This window comes from Bombus huntii, unplaced genomic scaffold (assembly GCF_024542735.1).
Source record: "Bombus huntii isolate Logan2020A unplaced genomic scaffold, iyBomHunt1.1 ctg00000082.1, whole genome shotgun sequence".
NCBI lineage: Eukaryota > Metazoa > Arthropoda > Insecta > Hymenoptera > Apidae > Bombus > Bombus huntii.
The window spans coordinates 196,903-222,019 of record NW_026099337.1 but is presented as its reverse complement, the minus strand read 5'-3'; the positions used below and the strand labels follow the sequence as shown (position 1 = coordinate 222,019).

Below are 25,117 nucleotides of genomic sequence, written 5' to 3'. Positions count from 1 at the left end.
GTCTAAATAAAATCTCGGCTTTGTGAAACGATGGCTAGTCCACACGAAGAGTCGTCGCGCGCCCAAAATTCGAATCGTGACCCGACATATATATATATATATATATATATATATATATATATATATATATATATATATATATATATATATATATATATACAAGATATATATACAAGAAAGAAGATACAAGAAAGAAGATACAAGAAAGAAGGAATATTATATTAGCGGCATTTTTGTAGCCATTATATAGGGTTTCGATCGCATAATTAATCAGTATCAACTTACCAGTCTTTAACGGAAGGACAAAAAGAAGAGCAGACGACACACAGACCGCAATCATGATCATTTTCAAGTAGAATCTCAAACTGCCGTACATCTTAGAAAACTTCGTTAGTCGTAAGGGATCAAAGGATGATGTCCGCGCTAGGGAAAATAGATGAGAAGCGGCTATTTCAACAACCACCGTGTAGGTACTGCACTAGCCAGAAGTATCTGCGACAGAAATCAGAATACACTCGTTTTCGCATGGTTGGATCAATTTCGCGTGGGACTAACCTGATTGAACCTAACGCGGGATAATTGCTCAACTCACGACTTTAACCAGCCCGCTTGATTCTCTGTAAATGCTTGAAATTGACGCTTGGATTCTTTCCAGATTAACTAGCTTTGCCCCTCCCTCCCTTTATCTATTTTCTTAGATCGACTTAGACTGCCACAATATATTATCTTTCTTCTTTTCTTTCCTTTTCTTTCCTTTTGATCTTTTAAAGCCCTAAATCGCTGGCTATTTTGTATACTATATATTTTGTACACTCAATTACTCTGTAAGTCATAAGTACATATGTTTTACAACGTTATTTGTCATATTTCAGTTAAACCCCAGAAAAGCCAGAAATATATTTTCAGCATGTTTTAACGCGCCCCTGGCAAAGATCTCAAAAACGAGTTGCGGCACAATTTAAAGCGACAAATAGCATCGCGTGTCTCGTTGTGGTAACACACGGTTCGCCAGTTTTTTTTTTTTTTTTTTTTTTTTTTTTTTTTTTTTTTTTTTTTTTTTTTTTTTTTTTTTTTTTTTTTTTTTGATATCGGTGACTGCCATATTCTCTTGAGTTTCCAAATCGTAAAGAATCTTTCCCCAGGGATTGGTCAACTGTGTATGTCCCCATGCGACGTAACTTGCTTAAGGAACACGAGCCGGTGAATGCAGGCAACGTATAATTGATTATCATTCGCTCTGAAACGCTGAAGTAATGACCAGTGCAGTGGTCCAGTGGTCATATTGAATGCCGCTGGATATATCAGCATTTGGCAACCTAACCCAGAGAAGCAGGAAATATGAAGCTACCGAATACCAATTAACTTCGTAGTTGCACGGTTCACATTCCATCATTTCTGAATATGCGAGGACAGTCCTCTTATTGTGCTTTTAATTCTTTTATTTGTTTCATTTTCAGCAAATATACTGGTTTTTTTAAATTAAGCTTCTGTTTATACAGAGTTACAGATTATATTAATTTTATATAGAATATATTTAAGAAAGATATTTAATTTTTTGCTAGTTAAGTATTGATCGATTAAGTTACTGTACCTTTGTTCCGATAAATGCGTGCCATTTCCTCGAATCTAATATCATAGCAAATGCCAATACCTATTTTGCAGCCCTTCACATCGAACGTCGTTAGGGAGTTACCAGGACTGAGTGAATCACTCTCTCGAAAAGTAATCTTATTAGGAATGTCGATGTCGAATAGATGTACCTAATAACATAAAAATGTAGTCGCTAATTCTATTGCTGCAACTTTTGTAATTTAATATCAAAGTTACCAACTCCTAAACTTTAATTATTTTTTATTTAATAACTGACAGCGTTTTTATCACTTTCTTTTATTAAAAAATCTTATCATTTAATAATGTTTAAAAAGGAGAAAAAATAAGTATAATAATATTTTAAGTATTTGAAAAATTTATACAACACAAACACATTACAACAAAAATGGGCGTTTCCCGTATCATAACGTATTTTATAAACCGTAAATTATAGAATTGGTTATAGTATACGTATGTACATATGTATATTCCTAAATTATTCCTAGATAGAGTCACTTTCTTCGCCCCAATATTTTCAAATTCAAAGCCATAAAGGAATATATTACTTACCTTTCGGTGTTTTGCTATCAAAGTTCCATCGGGACCCCAAATAGTACAGGTATTGTACAATTTATCGCCCTCTATTTCAGGCATCGTACCACCAACTACATAGATGTTGTTTTCTTTAGCTGCGTTCGATGAAGCAACGCTCGTTTCACCATCAGGAATACTCTCGGCGTATTTTGGAAAGTACTCTGCGTTGCAATATTTCAATTAATGAAATGTCTTTTGTTCCAACCATAAATTAAATTGAAATGTTTGTCAGTTTTTTATTTTTTAAATTATTAAAATAACTAAGTTTTATATTTCGACTTAATTAAATATGCAATTACTTAGCTAATAGTATATATAATAAATTGTTTCTACAGGTTCAAAATGAAAAATGAATATTTAGAAATATTTAATTACGACAATGCTATTTGTGTTAGCATCAGTGGCTTGTTACTCAACGACTTTGCTAGTACTTTTTGAAACATAAAGTTAGTTTTCAATTAACACTTATACTAGAGGCGGAATTATAAATGCAAAATAATTGATAATACTAATTTATAAGTACCTAATTATTAGTATCTTCAAAAATATATTTATACAAAAATCACGATAATCATGAAAATGGGGAAATCCTATATTCTCGAATCAATTCACAATTTATTTTGTATATTAATTAGATTCCGCGCTCATCAGTACGTACTCACTGGCGAGATCGAGAAAATGTATCGGCAATTCCTCGTACGACCAGAGGATCGGAAATATCAAAGGATATTATGGCGCAGCGCGAGTGGAGAAACAGAAACATATGAGCTTAACACCGTAATACTCTTATCATAGAAATAGAAGCAGTCCTCAATTCCCGCCCGCTAACTCCTATCTCCACCGATCCAAATGATCTCCTAGCCCTCACTCCCGGACATTTCCTCATTGGCGATTCATTAATGTGCTTACGTGATCGAGATTTCAGAGACATTCCATCGAACCGACTCTCCAAATGGCAGCATATCCAACAGCTTAAACAACATTTTTGGAACCGCTGGCATAAGGAGTATTTGAACGAGCTAACCAACCGCAATAAATGGAGCAAGGGTGGACACAGCATCCAAAAGGGCACAATCGTCATCCTCAGAGAGGACAACGTTCCCTCCATGCATTGGCCTCTGGGCCGAGTTCATCCAGGCGCCGATGGTGTTGTCACGTAAAATAACAAAATAAAAAAGGAATTTGAGGTAAAAAATAAAAAAAAGAAAACTTTATTTTTTTTCTAACATCAATACACTTTACAATCTACTTCCGAACTCTGGGCGTGACTTTTTAAGACTGACTCTTATGATTTTACTTTCGATCGGATCCGATTACTTTCTTTTGTCATCCCTCAACATCCCCACCGTCCATGCATTTGCTAGGCGTCCGCGACCGTTGCCACGTGCTCTTTCTTCTAGAACCTTCGGTGGAAGGACCGTTGGGATGTTGATGGTTCATTAGGCACTTCAGCGATATACATTGTCGCCGAGTGCTTTATCTCTATCGTCAGTCCGTCGGATTTGAAGTATGCCGGTCGTGACAGTGTCATCCGGACAGCTACAGTTCAGACGGCAAAAAGCATTTTGGATCGGGGCGTCAAAAGGCTTGTCCCACTGCCAATTCAACCCGATCTCGAGAAACCCGAACAACTAGCCACCGAGACGAAATAAGATGGGAACTTCAACCACACCTCGCTAGTTTGATCGGTACCCTCTCAACGGGGGGAGAATGTTACGCCATGCGGCTTACCATAGGTCATATTCTTAACTATCGATCGCGGCACTATAATGTCGCAGACGGACCGTCGCGTCTGCCCGGCAAACAAACATTGTAGTGGCAAGCGCATGATTCATTAAGCAGGGCGACTTCCAGAAACGTCGACTCGTGGTCGTTATTTTACCTCGCGTAAAAGAATGTGGCGTGATCCGAACGTAGTGGGGGTCGCCTTCCAGAAAAAACGAAAAAAATCGAAAGGCGTTCAGAACTTTTCGAGAAGTCGAACCGTCAACACAGGTGGTATGTCGCGCATTACTTATCAACCAAAACGCAGTTACATTTTTTTTGTTCCATTTATATCTTTCTAGTTAATAAGTTGTTGAAATAAACATTAATTTATTTGTGTTAATTCTGTGGAATTTCATTGAACTACTGAACTGATCAGTTCGTGGCGTCGATTATTTAATCGTAACGGGAAATTACAACTCTCGTTGACGTGCTATCTCGCGATCGCGTCTCTCCGCGAACGGTCGAAACAAAATGATTCACTAAAAACTGTCCTGAATTCCTAAGAACTTATTTACCGCAAAACTGACAAAGTGTTTATTTAAAAAATGAGGTTGAAGGTAGTCCTTTTCTTTCATTTCATTCATTTTCATTTTCTTTCTTAAGTATGGCTAACACAATATCTAATCAATTAAAATTTTATATTTTCACGTGAAAAGTTTCTTTAGATAATTATTATCAACATGATGACTAACTCTTACGGATTAATACGTGTCTGTAGGGCAATCCGGTGGACTCGATCGGCTTTTTACTTCGAAAGTTGAGTAATCGGTGTCGCTTTCTTACGCATCTTTGAACTGTATAAATGTTTTAAAATTGTTTGATCCAGAATGTACCACACCGGACAATCAAGAAGGCAGGTGCCTTGACTACAGAAAATGTAAACCTCTGCAAGAAATATGGCAGATACAGTACCGTACAGCCACCGATTTTTATAGACGATCAGTGTGCAGATACCAGGGCAATGTTACGATCGTTTGCTGTCCGAACGATCCAAACAAAGAGAAGAGAGAAATTTTAATAAAAACTGTGTATAAGTATAAGGCTTTGCGACCACCATACTGAGGTTTTAGCAACGTCTCTCATACCAGGGTGGTCGATGGTAAACCAGCTGAACTTGGTACGTTTTATGTCTTTCTTTCCGATTAATAATAAGCCATTTACTGCAAAGAATGAACTTTAAAGGCATTAAACAGCACATCAATGTACATTTCAATTAGACTAAATAATAATGCTATGATTTTATCGGTAGTAACTTTACTTATTAACTTGAATTATTTCTTTCTTTTACTTCATGTTAGGAAGAGTATCTTTTTGCTTGAAATAAAAAATTGATATAGGAGTAATAATATGGATAGAGATCAAAAACTGTTAGGGCAGAAATTACACGTTTGAACTTTATAGTTCAGTATAGTTCAAATAGAAATTATATAGAATTATTTAATAATTTGTATTCCACTGGAATAAAAATTTAATTTCTGTCTTTATCAAATCTCTGTTTCAGAGTATTTGTACGTATGTACTTATCGTCTGCTGTATGATCGAATTTCGAATAGGTAATAATCGTTGTTACTCGTTATGTGAGAAAAAATTATGTATATTCACAACTATGACTATTGCATTTTAGGCGCTTGGCCATGAATCGCTGCATTAGGTTTTCGTAATCCCCGAAACCCAGACAAACCACTATGGAAGTGCGGAGGTTCCCTGATATCGGCTAGGCATGTTTTGACCGCAGCACATTGTGCACATATGGATGGAATAGAAAACATACACAATCATAATATTGCCATTCTTAGATTGGTGGAGGAGGTGCCATTTTCGAGTAAGTCCTCAAATATATATATATATATATATATATATGCTATTGAGTATTACTGAAGTATCATATCCTGAAATTTCTTACTGTACACATATATTGTGTCATAAAGCGTGTATAATTCTTTCTCATACTTTTGGTCATTAGTTTCCTGCATTTTCATTTATTTTTTTATTTTTCAGGGTACGTATATCCCATTTGTACGAAAGAGCCCCTACGAAAGAGCAACTTCGTCGGCTATAACCCCCTTGTTGCTGGATCGGGAGCATTAAGATATAGTAAGTGATATCAATTTTATAATAAAATTAAATAGTTCCAGTCTTAAATATCTTTCTTATTTTCTTCGTAGGACGACCACGACGTAATGCATTAATGGAAGTACAAATGCCAGTGATTAAGAACGCCGAATGCAAAATAGCTTATTCCAAATTTCCTAATGCACCTGATATCACTGATGGTATAATATGCGCCGAACATGCTCAGGGTGGAGAGGATTCTTGTACGGTAATTAAGTTACAGAGTTACTACAAACTATACGGTATCTGAAGACACGTCGATTCGAATTAACATCAAATCGACGTCTTAAACATTAAAAATAATAGATAAACACAATTTAATAGTTTTGCCCACTTCTCACACCTCGTTATGGTATTTAATCTAATTTCCTCTAATCTTAGTTTTGCTCAAAATACATATAACATGTACGTTATAAATTGGAGTATTTCAATACACAAATCAATAGAAGATTATTACTGTATATAAGTATAATTTCAATACAATTCGATCGATATATTTCAGTATCTTTGATTAAAAATTTAACGATCCTTTCAGGCTGACCGCGGCGGATCACTGCTGATACAACATGAATTAACCTCGTATTTAATAGGTATTGTGTCTTATGCTTATAAGTGCGGCACAGCTGGGTATCCCAGCGTTTACACTAGGGTCACATCGTACCTTGACTTCATTCTCCAAGCGATGCAATAATATGATATTACTGTTCCATAAATATCATTGTGTAAAAAACGTAAAGTTGGATTTTCTTATTGTGGAGATAAGAAACAGCTCAAATTTACATTGTTTTGTACGTTACAAATTATAGGCTTAAAATGTACGAAATGTAACTTTGAAACGACACTAATTTTTTACGCACGATAAACCTCCACGACTTAGGTATGTAAAGATGATAAACGTATATTAATTCTATTAATTTGGTAATAATAAACCAACTTTCTGAGAAGTTCTGTAAATTTCGTTTCTTTTGTATCAAGAGAATAATGGAATATTCCACTTAGATCGTATACTTCTTGTATGTACGTACAAAATTTTCCGGCTAATCTAAAACACTTCATAAGATAGAGAGCTTCTGGAAATTCGGACACAGAGAGTGCATAAAATACAAGATAAGTCTCGTGTCTTTCAAAATTATTTTTTATTCGCTAAAAACGTCCTGTGTACTCATGCAATCACATGCAACCTCGAAACTTCACTTATTTTTTATCACTTTCCAATTCAATACACAGTTTCTGCATTTTTGACTATATGTAAGAGAAATTTCCATTCAGCCAAAGGTGTACTTACAGATTATAGATTCCTATACGACTCTCAGTAAAAATTTATCCGCACTCCAGATAGTTAAAACTTCTGTCGACCGTATTGATCCATCTGCACTCTTCGTATGACGTCAATATCTGTTCAGTGCTGCTGCGCAGGTTTCTTTGTGTTACGTCAATTCGTTTGTGACCGTTGCGCGAGTAATGGCGCTTTGCAATGGTGATTTGCAGGAAAACAGTGCAGGATGCTGTGATTCGTTTCTTGTGGTCGGAGGTTATGTTTGATGCCTATATTTATCAAAGATTTAATGCACATTATGGAGAAAGTGTTTTGTCACGAAGTGTGTTTGAATGGGCACAAAAGTTCAAAGAAGATCGCACAAGTGTTATGAAAAAACAGCTGGACGCCCGTCCACATCCACGATGACAACATTGAACGTGCTCATGAACTTATGCTCTATGGAATAGACGAGTGACAGTGGATAATGTGGCAAATCATTTGCAAATCAGCCACGGCTCTGCTTATGCAATAGTACACGACAGATTTGGATTTTAAAAAGTTTGTGCGAGATGGATGCCGAAAAAGCTGATGAAAAGGTGAAGACGACGATGCATTCGTGGTTCGCAGCTCAGCCCAAAACATTTTTTAATGAGAAAATATAAAGGTCCTTCGGCAAATGGACAAAGTGTATACAGAAATCGAGTGATTATGTCAAAAAATGATGTATGTCTTTTTTGACAATTGCTTAAAATAAATTCTACACCGACAGAGCGGGTAACTTTTTACTCACCCTCGTAAGACACTTAAATTTCCAATCTATTATGATGAATAAAAGAGCTTATACTATTAAATCTAATTGTATTTTGTTGCATGAGAGTACACGTGTATGTGATGTACATTACCTTTATATCCCCTTGAACGCTTCAATATTGCGCATATATACTATATTTTGTACAGCTTCTATAAAATTTCGTATGTTTGTTTAGGCTGTTAATCTAGAGGCTGGAGTACAAAGAAGTGGCACAATGATGTGGGCTGATGACATTTATAATTATCAAGGAATCACCCCTACATTCGCTCAGGTATATATCGTTGACTATAATGTATTTAACATATATGATTGTTAGAATATTAATAATTAATTTTTAATTCTATCAGAATTTTAATGAAACTGTCCCTTGGGAAGGAAGAACTGATACCTTGATATCACGGTTTGTACATCCTATATATACGACAAATTTTAGAACATTATATAACGAAGAACCAGATCGTCGTGGCCATGTGATGTGAATAAAAGGACTTGAATTTGATGATATTTTTATAATGTTAGATAACATAACTAAGTATCTTCACAGTAAGATAGGATGACATGGTTTACATGATCTTAATGTTGTTCACTCGAGTGATGATATTATAAGGAAAAGTGTAATATCACAGGTAGGATGATTCATAATTTAGAACTACTAACTCATGTATGTATTAAAAATTAAAGAAATATATTAAATTTTATAGGATATTTATGTTTAGTAACCAGTAATTCAGAGATTGGTATTCATGGTTACTATAACGAGGCTGTAGAAACGCACCCTTTCTTCTTTGCAAATGGTCCTGTATTTATGTCTAAGCCGAAACTGGAACCTCTGAATAATTTAGATTTATTCTTGTTATTTTCTAAAATACTTATCTACAGTATACCATAAGGAATGATACCGTATCGCACCTAATCAAGTGCCTTAAGAAACATCAACAGGATATCACAGTAATCCCTTATCGACTGATATGTAAGTAAAAGTTATCTGTCATTGTTATACACAATTATGTGTTAGTGTTATACACAGTTATTTATCATTTTCTATTAATTCAGTTGTAGCCACTACAATATCTATGACACTGGTAGTAATTATAAGAACAATAATGATGTTCTATAAGAGGAAATGATGATTAGGAACAAAAACTTACAGGTAAGTCAAAGTATATGTTATTTGCCATTTGAAAAGAAAGTTACTAACTTGGAATTTTTTGATAAATAATAATTGTGCAAAATATATTGGATTTCAAATTTGTCAAAAATTGAAATTTAAGAAGCATTGTAATAATATAACATTAATATTTTGATTTTTCAGGAGATATCATGCGGTGGATGGATAATATGTAAAAAATATTAAGCAGTATATGAATTTTCATATTGCGTAGAGATAACAAAATGAATTTTAAAAAATGTCGACATGGTAATAAGAAATAGCATCATGACAAAGAATATATAAACACAGTTTCATTTTTTATAAATAAAAATTTGTTGTTCCAGATTTTGAAATATAGTGAAACGTTTAATTAGTATCTTAATATCTTTAAATAATTATTATTTTAGAATCAATTGTAATTGTATCATACGTACTTTTGAATTCGTGCAAGAACATATGTTATTTTGAAGTAGTTATTATTAGGAAATTGTTAGACGCGAACAGTATGCGAAAAGTTAGTATGTAGTGTAATAATTATCAATCAAAGCACAAGAATTAAATTCTTTAGGAAAAAATTTCCGGAATTTCTTATTTACATGATTATAAAGAAATCCATAACAAAAAGGAGCTGCTTTCTAATACTTCTCTTCCTTGTAATGCCTACGTTAACAATAACGAGGTTCGACTTTTTGTTTTTAGAGGGATACTGGAAAATTTGAAAGTACAGTACCATTGGGAAGAAAATCACGATATTGAAAACGATATTTGCAAGTAAATTTCCAAAAAATCTGTTTTCAAATTTTCGCTTTCTATTTCACATTAAAAGAAAGGGAGGGCTGCCTTCTTTTTCTGCAAGACAAAACAAACATTCTGAATCTCGTATCAATGAATGATGTCAATAAGTTATTTTTCTTTTCAGATTGAACAATATTCCAGATTTATTCATAATTTCATACTACGCGAAGAATAGACTTTCATAGGTATATAAAGGAAATATTAAGTATAGGAAAACTCTTTTTCGTTGTAGGTGACATATGCTTCACGGTTGAACACATGTATTTTTGAACACATATAAATGAAAAAGTACTCTTATGGAGAAAAAGAATTGATACCTTCGATTGACATTAGATAATGTATATAAACTTATGAACAATCACTATCACTATCAGTTTGTATTTTAGGTGCACACGCAGATTTGTTGGAGTTCTTATAAAATGTACTTCCTGTACGAACGTTTTATTCTTCCAAATTTTACGATACTATGTCTCATATGATAACTATATGGATTAAACGTAATATAAATGATCCGAAAATAGACTCGAACGACATTAATTGTCTTTCTATTTATACCAATATCGAAAATACAAGTAAAGCTGGAGCAATAGTATGCAAGAATGGACTATTTATTATTTTAAACCAAATCATAGCATATTCAGAATGCACAGTATTATCATGAAACGACGAGTTTTATGTTAATTCCGACCGATTACAATACCTTTCTTTCGTTTACAAGGAACGACGAGACTGGCAGTTGCGTGATTTCCAATGCAAAAGCCGCGATATCTGCACGATAACCTAACCTCAACCGATTTTGTTGTACTATTCTTACGTGGACTTCGTTTGTACCACTTTCGTAACAAAAATAGAATACGTAGAACACAGCATTCCGTTATGCGATATTGTCGATTCCTAACATCCGAAAAATCAGAGATAATTTTTTCCCTACAGTTGTACATTTGTGTGAAAAATTACGAACGTAAAGTTGTTTGGTGCATGCACAGTCCTCCCCTCCGCTGCATTTGCGTGGACATGCTAGAAAGATTCACTTTTCCACGGTGAAACTGTATGTATTATAATTTCATTTTTACAAAGGTCGAACATCCTACTATGCATAAATTTAATATTAATATAAGCAGGTTTCGTGTTAAGTATTACATCTGACGTATAAGCACACGTGTGTACGAGCCTTGGTTTTAAATGTCTTATAGTAGACACCGAAAAGATTATTCAGTTGGATATCTGACTCAACATCAATATTTTACTAGGAGATAACATGTTAAGAACACGTTGGTGGATGGCATGGGAGATGATGAATGAAGACATACTTCTGTGAGATACATAAAATAGTAGTCAGAACGTATTTTGGCGCTTGGGGACAGCAACAGCTTTTTTTTTGTTTTTATTTATTTGTTGAAATTACAATCAATTCTCGCGTTGAGAATTTTCAGTAATTTTTCCGGCGTGGCGCAGTGACATGGCTGTTTATTTACAATAAGTTAATACTTATTATAGATAGGTATAATTTATAAGTATTATAAGTAAGTGCATATGCTTAATTTGGATAATTAAATGAATCTAACGTTTAGGTCTAGCGAGTAGTGCCTCTTCAGCCTGCGAATCTGGTCCGTCGTATCGAGTAGTCCAGTGATTAGGGGGTTTCGGTGTTTCTTGACTCTTTTGCTATATCTGTCGCTATATTTTGCTATTTCCTCTTTGACTGTAGGTATCTTGAGGTCGCGATGGATGGTTTCGTTGGTAACATACCAAGGTGCGTCTATTAAGGCTCTTAGCGCTTTCGATTGGAATCGTTGTAGTATTTCGATGTTGGAGTTACTTGGACAGCAACAGCTGGTGATACTGTCATACACCTCCATTTATAAACTTTTGAAAATCGATGTGACCTTCAAACTTTAGTGTATTCTGTTTCACAGCACAAAATGTTTCCGAAACGTAAGTTTATTGTTACAATAAACTTGACTAGTGGCTCTGAAATACTATCCTTGAAAAAACAATGGGGAAATTGGAGCAAAAAAAAAGAAGGAAATAAACAAAGACCTTGTTGGTTCGTAAAAATAAAATATGCTACAGGAAAAATTTTTTCCAACGGATTGAGATGCGACAAGCTTTAAAAGCTATGACGCGAATCGAGCGTTTGTCTACAAGAGCGCATTTTCGGTGGATATATATGTCGGAATGACATTGGGGATAGGGTTGTCGGTGTTTGAGGAGTCTTCATTGAAGGTAGCCATCGTTGCGGTGTAACGAAGATACGATTTATTGACACAGGTATGAATAACACAGGTTTTGACAATCTACCACGGCGGTGAGACGTCCGCGACACTAGTGACAGTGGTCTCCGGTTCAATAACGAATCCGCGGCCAACGGGATGACAGATGGGCGTTCTCGCTGAATCTAAGTCTGACTCGTAAAAATAATTGCTGAGCGTAAAGACGTTACTCTTTGGTCGACGGGAGCGCGTAAAAGAATGCCCGTCCCGTCCCGACGATGTCACAGAGGAAAACTATAATGGGGTGTGTCTAAGGACACGAGATCATCGGATTCGTCGAGGAAAGCCTTCGTTTAGGAAGTAAGGGAAATTGACGTTGCTGCTAATTGGTCAATCTCCATATCGGTGGTTAGAAAAAGATGTTAGCCGCCCTCGAGGGAAAGTTGCTAGTGGGAGACGCCGCTCGTTGAAAAATATGTCTCCCCTATCTTCCCGTAGTTGGGACAAAGACTGTTTGTCTGTTTGAAGGACTTTAGTTAACTAAACCTTAAGATTTATAACGGGCCCTCCAGCTAGCCGAACATGTACTGCGGAGACGCATCGACATCTGGCAATCATCTTACTCGAAGAATAGGGTCTGCGTGTGGCGAGCCACGGGACAGAAACCGTTGGAATGTTTACTGTCGCGTGTCGCCACGAATATTTCTTTTAAGGAGAGCTATAGAATTACTCCATACCTTTGTTAGGCAAAGCGTTTATCCCTTGACCGCGGCTACGTTGGGCGACAGACTGTCACCTCGAGCCAAAGCTCACCGTCACTAATCTAGAACAATTACAATCGGATTGAATAACTACAATTGTTCAATTACAGCTATAGTAGACTCTAGGTTAGAATGTTGCGGGATTATCTAAAATTCCAAAGGCTCCGGTGTTCTTTCATCTCCGACATATAATTATATAATGACTCATTGAAAACCAGCTTTCATTTTTTGTTGATAGTATGGTAAGAAAATGTGAAGTTCGAACGCTTGTAACGATTGCCTGAGTTGCGTCATCCTTGGTTTTAGGAAAAGATAGGGAAGTCACTGAAGGGTGTCGCGGCTTCGATGTCTTTCGTAGCTGCGACGCGGAGGCCTCTCGGTTGTTCTTTGAACAATCGTCAACGTGGACGAACGTCAAAGCGAAACCACGCGAATTCGGCATTTCCGATAATACGGAACTCTGTAAACGCGACTGCGTTGAATTCGTTCGATTAATTCCTAGCAGTATCTATAAACAGTGAACTTAAGGCCCCATACACAACTGCATACGCTAGGTTGTAAGAAATAATAGCTATATAAGTATGTAGCGGCGCATGAGTTAGAGAACGATGCAAATCGAGAGCGACTCATATTATTGTTTTGCCTCGTGACACTTACACAGTCTTGACGTACATGTAACGTCAACAAATATCTCCAACAGACTCAGGAAACCTGAACAGCCTTGCACACGACACCGACTCCCAAAACAAAGGAATATGAATTCGGCACATAGGCATAAGATAAACGAACATCTAGAAGGGCTGTGTCTTGATCGAGTCTTTCAGTCTTTCGGTAACGGTCAAATCGCACACTTGTAATCCTATTATAAAATAAAGGTACCTCGAACTCTGGTTCAAGAACCCAACATTTTTTTATTATTATTTTCCCATTATTTTTACGTGACATTTTGGCGATCCTGCCAGGATCCATTCGCTTCAGTGTAAACGAAGTTACGATTTCGGTCTACGGACATTATTGAAGATCGAAGGATTCGAACTACTTGTGTTATGAACTTTGCTGTCAATAATTTACCACGGTGGACCAAATTAACGGGGCCACTGTCAGCATAGAACAAATCAACAGAACGAGTTTGACACTCAAACGCATTTGAACGCGCCACAGAGGAAAACACCGCAAGGGAACCTCATTCTACGAACTTACGTATCAAGGTGAGAAAAGTCGGAATTCTTTTAAACAATATAGAACGCGAAAAGTTAGTTTCTCTAGTAACTCTAGCGAAGAGACAATATGAACAAGAAAGACACAAAAGCCGAGACAAGTTTACCCTCTACAAGTGGAGTTCAAAATAAAACGGGAACACTCGATTCCTCTACCAGAGCAATTTTAGACTTAATACAGAGACAGAACGAAGAATTTCGACAACAATTTAACGAAATAAAGAATGCTTTAAAATTAGCGAACGAAGAAAATAGAAAACGCGCTAACGAAATGGAAATATTAAGTAGAAACCTCTCTCGTGTTAAACTACCACAAATAAACGTAAAATCAACTGAATTCGGTTCTATGATGACTGACGATGACGATAATATATCAGTATTAAAACACGATACTAATCCACCTCCACCTATGCCACAAAAGCCACCAACATATGTCCAACCATCCAATTCAACAGCTGGAAACTCTGGAAATCTAAAAGCTGTTTAGTATCTCCGATACTAAACGGAGAAAACGATATAAGTGTAGAAGATTTTATTCGTGAAATAAAAGAAATGAGAATGATGTGTAGCGAACAAACGTTATTATTAAAAATGATCAAAATAGAGAAAATTGTAGGAAAAGCCGCAATGACAATCCGCAATATCCATATTAACGAATTCGAAACTCTGTACGAAGGATTAAGACGTAACGTAGCTACTCAAGCATCAGTAAGAGAACACCAAGATCAGTTAAGAGTGATAAAGCAAGGAATAACCGAAAGCGTGCAAAATTATAACATTAGATTTCGACGTGTTTTCAACAAACTTCAATACAGCATTACCAATGAATATAAAGACGAACTAACTCGATGAGCGATGAACGATCGACTATACATGGTTTCTGTGATTGACTATGTAAGAGGCCTTCGTTCAGAAATAGGACACGTGCTATTGGCTAATCCCCCCCCCCCAAACATCATCGATGCAGAAAAAAAGGCAATGGACGTGGAAAAATACTTTCGCGAAGACAACGCTCGCAGACGGATGACACGACAAACAACCACTCCACCATCTTATCGTAACCAGACGTCTCGTCCAGTAGGTAACCGCTTCACGATTACAAGTAACATGAATAACAAAACTCCACCCACACAAAACATTCTACCAAGAATGAATAATTTTACAAAGCTTGAAAATCGACCATTAAACGAAAGGCCACAAACGAAATGTTTCAAATGCGATCGATTGGGACACCTTGCCAATCAATGCCAAAATTTTCGAATACCGCCTCAAACAAAAGCCCCTCCAGGAATAAACCACATTCAAGAACAATCAGAATTAACAATGCTACCTCAGGAAGATTATCCACAATACGACTACAATTACCAGGACGACGAGGATTGCGATTTTTCGTTGACTCGGGAGCAGGAATCAACTTGCTTAAACGAGGATGCTACCCAGGAAGGACAATAATACCAGACACATAGAAATTCTCCATGGAACATTCCAAATACGAATCCAATTCCAAAATTAAACTAAATTTATTCAACAAAGAGATAGAATTTTCCTTAGTAGATGATAATTTCCCTATCATAGAAGACGGCATATTAGGCTTACCCGGTTTAAATCAATATCGATTCGAACTCTCCAATAAAACATTAAAATTAGATAATAATACTCTTCTGCTGCAGCAAGAACCACCCCTCGCATCGGGAGAAATCGTTCAAAAAATTGTATACTTCGACGGAAAGCCAACGCCAGTATGCTTTATCAATGGTGGTAAGTTTTCAGTCCAAATTTCTAACATTATTGAAAATATAAACACTGTAGATCAAATCTAAAAATTCAAATCTTTGATTCGACTATCGCACATAGAAAAACCTCTTAGAGAACCTATGTAGTATTTTCGTCTGTACCTACTTAAATTATATTTATCTTATTTTCCTTTAAGCATTCGTGAACGTAGTGGTAATGAACTTCAATGTGTTTAGAATTTTTTGTGAAATTTCCGTACTTTGCTATACTTATCACTCCAGAGTTATCGTCATAAATTTTTACAGGGTTATTGTCTAGATTTACATTGAAGACCTTCATAATTTCTCTAATAGACATTAATTCACTCACCGCTTCCGATAGAGCTACATACTCTGCATACGTCCAGGCTTTTGTCACACACCTTTGTTTTTTAGATTTCCAACCGATTACATTTCCATACAATTTAATTACATATCCAGAAGTAGATTTTCTATCTAAATGATCTCCTGCCCAATCAGCGTCCACATAACAATCTATCGTTTCACACTTTTCATTCCTTTTCTAATGTAACCTTAAATCTTTAATATTAAATATTTCAATATTTCGGTACAAATATTTCAATATTCGCAAAGCATATTTAAAATGTGTCTCGCTACAACAATCTTGAAATCTACTTAAGATAATTCACACTATAACTTATATTGGGTCTGGTATTTGTACTAATATACAGCAATGCGCCAATTAAATTCTTGTATCCAATGTCATTTCTATTTATCTCAGCGTTTTCAATTTTTAAATTTGTTTCCGTTGGTGTACAGTACAATTTGCTGTTTTGTAATTTATATTTGTTCGCTAATGATTCAATGTATTTCGTTTGGCTTAGTTTCATTTCATTTTTTATATAATCATACTCTATATTTATTCCAAAATATTCTTTTACTTCACTTAAATCTTTCATTTTAAATTTATCAGGTAATAGCTTCTTTACATTTTGTATCCTTTTTTTGTTTTTACTACAGATTAACAAATCGTCTACATATATTAGCAAATAAACAACATTTTCCCCCTCTCCATGAGTATATAGGCACAACTCTATGTTATTCTTCTTAAAATCCAATGTCGTCACATACCTATCAAAACACTCATACCAATCCCTCGGACTTTCTTTTAACCCATAAAGCGCTTTCGATAATTTACAAACTCTATTCGTTCCGTCCGCATATCCCTTTGGTTGATTTACATATACCTCCGAGGTTACTTCACCATTTAAAAAGGCAGTTTCTACATCCATTTGCTCAATTATTACTCCATTTTGACAACAATATGATAGCAATATCTTAAAGGTCTGATTACTCGCCACTGGAGAATATATGTCATCGGCTACGTTTCTTTGTTGAAATCCCCTTACCACTAATCTAGCCTTATACCTGTCCTCTGATTTTTTCGTGTAAACCCATTTTACATCTAATACTTCTTTGCCTTTTACCCTTTCTACCAATTTCCAAGTTTTATTCTTATAGAGACATTCTATTTCCTTATCCATAGCCTGTTTCCAAACTTCACTATTTTCACAACAAATCGCCTCCTCAAATGTGCAAAAGATATCTACTCTACAATAATTTGCGTGAATCTCACTACTGTTTTCCTTTTCTGGATACCTTACTGGAGTTTTCTTATTACGTGTAGATCTCCTAGGAATCTTTACGCTTTCAGAACTATTATCATTTTCATCTTCTCTACTTTCTAACTCTTCCTTATTCATGCTGTCCAATAAATAATTATCTTTACTATCATCGCTAACTGCATCGAATGAATTCTCCTCAAAACCGATACATTTTTTGTCTGTTTCTACGACCTCTACATGTCGCTACTGTTATTTTTACACCTAATAGGACTCTCTAACCTACTTCACTATATCCTAACAGAATTCCCATATCTGCCTTCTTATCCCATTTGGAAACTCTTTTTTGTTCTGGCCTTCTTACAAAAACTTTACTTCCATATAGATGTAGATTTTTAACACTTGGTTTTCTCCCGAAGAATATTTCAAAAGGTGTCTTTCTTTCTATAGTATTCGCTAATATTCGATTTTTCAAGTATGCCGCTGTACAAACTATTTCCGGCCAGTACCTTTTATGTACTTTCGCTTCCGCTAACAAGCAACGCGCCATGTCCATCACTGTTCTATTATACCTTTCCGCTGTCCCGTTTAATTCATGTACGTATGTTGGGCAATTATTTATTCTTATACCTTTATCCCTAGCAAATTTATAAATTCGATTATTTAAATATTCTTTACCATTATCGCATCTTAATATTTTTAACCTCTTGCCCGTTAAATTTTCGGCTTCATTTACGAACTGTACGAAAGAATCAAAGACCTCATCTTTTGATTTTATACAATAGATCCTAGCTATTTTACTATAATCATCGATAAATGAAATGAAATATTTTTCTCCATTGAATCCGGTAGTCTTAAAGGGACCACATACGTCCGTATGAATAATTTCCATTATTTCCCTAGCCTTAGTTCGATTATTTTTGAAAGGTAAGTTATGCATTTTGCTTTCTATACACACCCTACATTTCAAAAGTTCCTTTTCAAATTCATTCGGTATGCCAGTCACTAGCTGCTCTTTACCCAAAATCTCTAAATATTTAAAATTTACGTGTCCTAGCATCCTATGCCATCTTTCCTTTTTACTCATACCACTACGTTCGGCGCTGTTTACTAAGTGCTTCTTCCCTTTCAATATACTTTTTATTCTATATGTCCCATTCTCTTTGAACGCTACAGCTGTAAGTATATTATCCTCATCTATTACTTTCGCAATATTTCGTTTGGAAATAACCGTATTCTTATTGTCTGTTAGTTTACCTAAACTAATCAAATTTGCGGACATTTCTTTCGCGTAAAATACTTTCCTCATATTTATTTTATTTTGTTTTCCGAATGCTTCAAAATAACTTATAACATTCCCAACTTTTGTCGCTTTTATCGGTCTATTATCGCCTAAATATATATTTACCGGTTCTTTTAGGTCGATAGATTTATCGAAATAATTTATATTATTAATTATGTGATCGGTACAACCGCTATCTAATAGCCACACTATTTCGTTCTTACTTATTTCATTCGTCTCACTGCTGTTTGCTGCGTGCGCCGTTGCTGTCCATATGCCTGCTCTTGAGTTTCCATGCTCGCCCGTGCCGGTTCTTGATTGACGATGAAAGTTTCCACGTCCTCTGCTCGTATTGCCTTTGTTCTCTCTTCCTCTGTTTCGACCACGTGTTGGCCCATGCCAATAGCCGTTACTGCTTCCCGCTTGGACGCCATTTTGACACTCTCTCGCAAAGTGTCCTAATCTTCCACATCTGAAGCATCCTTCCTTTTTTGCAGAAAAGGCGTTGGTTTGCCTTTCTCCTCGATTGGATTTATTTTTCTTCTCTGCTATCTCTATTTTATTTTTTACATACGCTACCGTTTGATCCTCTTCTTTCAATGCGTCTATTATGTCCGCTATGTAGCTGTATTCTTCGGGTAACGTATTCAGCATGTAATTCAGCTTTTCCCTCTCACTTACTTGTGCGTCCGCACTTTTTAATTCATTTATTAATTTTTCGAAATCGTTAAAGAATGATGCTGAATCACTGTAGTTCTCCAGTCTTATGTTTTCCAATCTCCTTCTGCATACGATCTGCAGTGCCGTCGACTCTTTCAAGTACATTTCATCGAACCTTTTTATTATATCATACGCCGTTTTTCCTTCCCTAACATACTCCAATTGTCTGTTCGATATTGCACTATAAATTATATTTATCGCCTTCAAATCCTTTTTGTCCCAGTCTTCATCGTCTCTTTCGTTCTTCATTCTAGTTGTAACAACCTCGAATTCCTTATATTTGAGAAACATCGTGATTCTTTGCTTCCACATTCCATAATCCTCACCATCGAATATAGGTATCATGATTTCCGATCTCTCCATTTTAATTGATTCTTCTTTTTTTTTCTTTTCTTACTCAAGCGTTCCTACGTGCTCGAAGTATATTTTTTTTCTCTGAAAGTTTTTTTTTCTTTACTGAAAACTCACTCGCAAGATCGTAACCACGCACTAAATATCTTGCAAAACTAGTAACCACGCTCTGCTACCATGTTAAGGAAATTCGAGGATTTGGGAATACAAATAATTGACTATATTTCCCACACAACAGTTATACATCTATATTACTCTCTGAAGAACGTCTTGCACGCACGCTGGTCGCCAACCGACTATCCTAGATTCTTCTAACATCTGGCAACAGTCTTTTGTCTCCACTAAGACCTTGACGCCCTCTAACCCTTACACACACACTCTCATGTACAGTGTAAATGTATCACTTCCCTAACAAATAAGTATGTTATTTCGTTACCACTTATCTCGTTCATCTCGCTGCTGTGTGCTGCGTGCGCTGTTGCCATCCATATGCCTGCTCCTGAGTTGCCATATTCGCTCGTGCCGGCTGCTGATTGACGATGGAAGTTTCCACGCCCCCTGTTCGTATTGCCTTTGTTTCCTCTTCCTCTGCTGCGACCACGTGTTGACCCACGCCGATAACTGTTACTGCTTCCCGCTTGGACGCCATTTTGACACTCTCATGCAAAATATCCCACTCTTCCACATTTGAAGCATCCTTCCTTTTTTGCAGCAAAGGCATTAGTTTTCATTTCTCCTCGATTAGACTTATCTTTCTTTTCCGCTATTTCTATTTTATTCTTCACGCACGCTACCGTTTGTTTCTCTTCTTTCACTGCATCTATTATATCCGCTATGTAGCTATACTCTTCGGGTAACGTATTGTTTTCGCACGTTCGCTGGGAGACGCGATCTCGAAGAAGCGCGCCAACGGGAGTCGTAAATTCCCGTTACGATTTGCTAATCGACGCCGCGAATCGCTCGATCCCTTATTTCGTTTAGGATAATAAGGGTAGTTAAATGAAGGATAACGCTGTTGCTAACAGGTTATTATATATTTTCACAAACCAACAACTTCGGTGTAACACAAAATGAATATTTGTTATGAGATGACTACGAATGAGTGCGACCTGAGTCTCTAGACGGATTATCGCGTATACTGATGGATTTGTCGACTCATTGTATTCGAATTGCTGACCGCTTGACGAGATGCTTGATTGAGACTGACTGATCTTCGGGTGTAAACCCGGTCGAAGGATGTTGACTGTTCGAAGGATGTAAAGTCAGTGATGTTCGGAGACGATGCTGTGGCGGAGGGAAGCTAAGGATGGGTGTGTCTAGCGCACGGGACCATCGGATTTGTTGGTGACGATTTTGACTAAGGGAGTGAGGGAAATAGTCTTCGTTGTTAATTGGTTAAACGAAGGGTCTTAACCGCCCTCGAGAGAAAGTGGTTCGTGGGAGGAAAGTTGCATCATACGTGAGAAAAACCAACTTTCCCTTGTCAAGCCGTAGTAGACAAAGGTCTTTAGAAATGCTTTGGAAACAGACGTTTGTTCAGTTTGAAGGACCTCGACTAGGAAATTCCTAAGATTTATGGAAGATACTTGAGACTATTGAGGGTACGCAGTGAGTATCCGAAGACATCTGGTTGCCATCTTGCCCGCGGTGTGTGGCCTGGGCTAGGTAGAGTTACGCGACGTAACACGTATTTATCATGTAATTCAGCTTTTCCCTCTCACTCACTTTTGCGCCTGCACCTTTTAATTCATTTATTAATTTTTCAAGATCGCTAAAAAACGATGCTGAATCACTGTATTTATCAAGACTTATCTTCTCCAATCTCCTTCTGCACACGATCTAGTGCCGTCGATTCTTTCAAGTACACTTCGTCGAACTTTTTCATTATTTCATACGCTGTTTTTTCTTCCCTAATATATTCTAATTGTCTATTTGAGAAGGCACTGTAAATTATATTTATCGCCTTCAGATCCTTTTTATCCCAGTCTGGATTGTCTGTTTCAGTCTTCACTCTAGTTATAACAATATCACATTCTTTATATCTCAGAAACATTGTTATTCTTTTCTTCCACATACCGTAACCCTCACCATCGAATATCGATAGCATAATTTCCGATCTCTCCATTTTAATTGATTTCCTATTCTTTACTCAAGCGTTCCTACGTGCTTGAAGTATTTTTTCTTTTATTTTATATTCTTTGAACGTTTCTTCCCTTACTAAACTCGCAAGACTAAAAACCACGCACTAAATAGCTTGCAAAACTAGTAACCACGCTCTGCTACCATGTTAAGGTATAGAGAGGATTCGAAAATACAAATAGTTTACTTTATTTCGCACACAACAGCTATACATATATATATTACACTCTGAAGACTTCGATAACCTTCTTGCACGCACGCTTGTTGTCAACCACCTCCTCTAGATTCTCCTAACAGCCTCCAATCGTCTTTTGTCTCTACTGAGACCTGGACGCCCTCTGACGCTTACACACACATTCACGTGTACAGTGTAAATGTATCATCTACGTAACAAGATCATCAACGTAAAATCCTACCGTCCTCCCGAACATCATAAAACCGAAATAAATAAACAGATGACTGAAATGTTAAACAAAGAGATTATAGAACCCTCCGACTCTCCCTATAACTCTCCTGTCTGGGTCGTTCCAAAGAAAATCGACGCATCAGGGAAACAAAAGTGGCGAGTAGTGATTGACTTTAGGAAGTTAAACGAACTAACAGACCAAGACGCGTATCCACTACCTGACATTAACGATATACTATCACAGCTAGGAAATAAGAAATATTTCTCCTCTTTAGACTTATCCTCAGGGTTCCATCAAATACCCATGGACGAGAATTCAAAGAAATACACTACATTTAGCACACCATAAGAACACTTCCACTATAATAGAATGCCATTCGGGCTCAAGAACGCACCTGCTACCTTTCAAAGAATGATGGATACCACGTTAAGAGGTTTGATTAACAATCATTGTTTCGTTTATCTCGATGATATCATTATATTCGGGCAATCGATGGAAGAACATACTAAAAACTTAGTCATTATATTCCAAAGACTCGGGAAAGTAGGTCTAAGAATACAACCAGATAAATGTGAATTCTTAAAGCCCGAATTAGAATATCTAGGACATGTAGTGACAGCAGATGGAGTAAAACCTAACCCTAAAAAGATAGAAGCAGTAAAGAATTTCAAACTACCAAAAAATCCTACAGATGTAAAATCATTCCTTGGGCTAGCTGGATACTATAGAAAATTTATTAGAAACTTCTCTAAAATTGCCAAACCTCAATCTATTTTTAAAGAAGGACATTTAGTATTAATTCATAACGATCATAAAGAACACAAGATAGATACTGAATGGCCAGGGCCATACACCATTGAAAAAGTGAAAAACCCCTTATTATGAAATAATAGTAAATCACTCGATTAGGAAAATACATGGTAACCGTATTAAACCTTACTTTCCAGGACGATCTTCACCTTCTTCATAGTTAGCTAAGCTAAACGTTATACCCCTTAATGGTAGTTCTATATATCAAGAAAAATTAGCTCATGCATACTTATATAGCGAATCCGTAAACGTAATTATAGGTTTAGACATTAAGGATATATATGCAAAACTCAGCGAAATTAAAAGATTTAGACTAATGTTAACAGAACATTTTAAAAGTGAATGCCCGTATTCCAATGAAATGATTACACGCGCTCGCAAAAGAAATTTAGACAATGTAATCATGCATATTAAATTTATGACACACACTTGTTACCGAAGAGGCTCATTGAATTTTGTTGGATCCATTTCTAGAAGTCTATTTGTAACTCTGGATAACGATAATTTAGAATTAATGAATAAAAATATAGATAAATTTTTTGATGAAAACAATAACTTAAAAACCAATATAACTTACAAAACAAATTTCAAAACTATAGCTTTACCCTTAACTGACAGTCTAGAAGAAATCCTAACAAAAATTGAAAACGCTCCAAAAATCATTAATAATGTATAATCGTATAGAATGCACCTCAATCAAATTTCCAACGAAGTAAACTCTCTTAATTATGAACATAGAATTAGAAGTCTTAAGAAATAGGAACTAAGTGTCTTATAAATTATTAGTTATATTGATCTAGCATTACTAGGAACATATGTATATTTAACAAAATAGGATTATTCGATATTATAAGCAAATGCCTACCTTCCAAATTATGTATTCGCGTATTATGTTGTAAAACCAAAGAAAAAAAAAGACACAGGTATAAGCAATATCTCGAGACCAATAGAGCGCACCTTTAAACACATATTCCACACCTGAAATACAACCATTACGAGAATTACCTGAAGACACCAATTCAGTCATCCTCGAAGCAAGGCATGTAAGATTCCAAAAGGGCATACAAAAGGAGGCACTACACCGAAAATAAGAGTCTGGAGGACCAGCCGCACTCTAACACTGGGGGAATGTAACGTCAACAAATATGTCCAACCGACTCAGGAAACCTGAACCGCCTTGCACACGACACCGACTCCCAAAATAAAGGATTATGAATTCGGCACGTAGGCATAAGATAAACGAACATCTAGAAGGGCTGGTTCTTGATCGAGGCTTCAGTCTTTCGGTAACAGTTTAATCGCACACTTGTAATCCTATTATAGAATAGAGGTATCTCGAACTCTGGTTCAAGAACCCAACATTTTTTTATTATTATTTTCCCATTACTTTTACGTGACAAGCAAAGCGTAACGATAAACAAACTCCGGGCAAAACAATGTTGCCGCTACGTGCAATCGTCAACCGAGGTTGAATTTAAAGTTTTCGATACTCCCCCGAGTATAAATAAAAGAACACGATCGTTAAGACAGTTAGTATCGAACATTCTTATAGCGAATTAATATCGAACGAACGTAAGCATTACCTTGTATACACATATCGAGCAACACTAAGCGAACGACGACTAATTCTGTACTGCAAATAATTTTAAATACATTTGACTACACTAAGTATCAACTCGTCTGGTCATTAATCAACAACGCGTTTAATCGTCCTCCACATACATGTTGTATAAGCTACTATGTGTATATTTATTTATGTTTCCCATAGTACAGACGTATTCCTTA

The 25,117-nt window shown here is 36.2% G+C and overlaps 2 protein-coding genes and 2 long non-coding RNA genes across 15 annotated transcripts in view; 2 read left to right on the top strand and 2 right to left on the bottom strand.

Moving 5' to 3' along the window:
• Positions 1-25,117, top strand: part of LOC126876530 (venom serine protease Bi-VSP-like) — a 206,867-nt gene that overhangs the window by 105,313 nt on the left and 76,437 nt on the right. The window contains exon 2 of one of the 11 annotated variants that reach the window (XR_007694258.1): positions 4,778-4,980. The exons of 8 other annotated variants lie outside the window; for them this stretch is intronic. The gene's annotated coding sequence lies outside the window, so the exon portion shown is untranslated. Of the gene's footprint in view, positions 1-2,240; positions 2,340-3,109; positions 3,273-4,777; positions 4,981-25,117 lie in introns of those variants that run through there. 2 more of the 11 variants (XR_007694265.1, XR_007694272.1) reach the window with 2 other exon arrangements.
• LOC126876534 (omega-amidase NIT2-A-like) overlaps positions 1-25,117 on the bottom strand; it is a 165,290-nt gene that overhangs the window by 98,576 nt on the left and 41,597 nt on the right. The window lies entirely within an intron of this gene.
• LOC126876546 (uncharacterized) overlaps positions 1-25,117 on the bottom strand; it is a 98,145-nt gene that overhangs the window by 63,719 nt on the left and 9,309 nt on the right. Inside the window, exon 1 of one of the 2 annotated variants that reach the window (XR_007694287.1) lies at positions 2,161-2,234. The exons of the other annotated variant lie outside the window; for it this stretch is intronic. This is a non-coding gene — a long non-coding RNA (uncharacterized LOC126876546). Of the gene's footprint in view, positions 1-2,160; positions 2,235-25,117 lie in introns of those variants that run through there. 2 annotated transcript variants of the gene reach the window in all.
• On the top strand, positions 8,332-9,822 carry LOC126876542 (uncharacterized). Its single transcript, XR_007694281.1, has 4 exons — positions 8,332-8,758; positions 8,834-9,102; positions 9,186-9,282; positions 9,445-9,822. It is a non-coding gene; the product is annotated as an uncharacterized LOC126876542 (long non-coding RNA).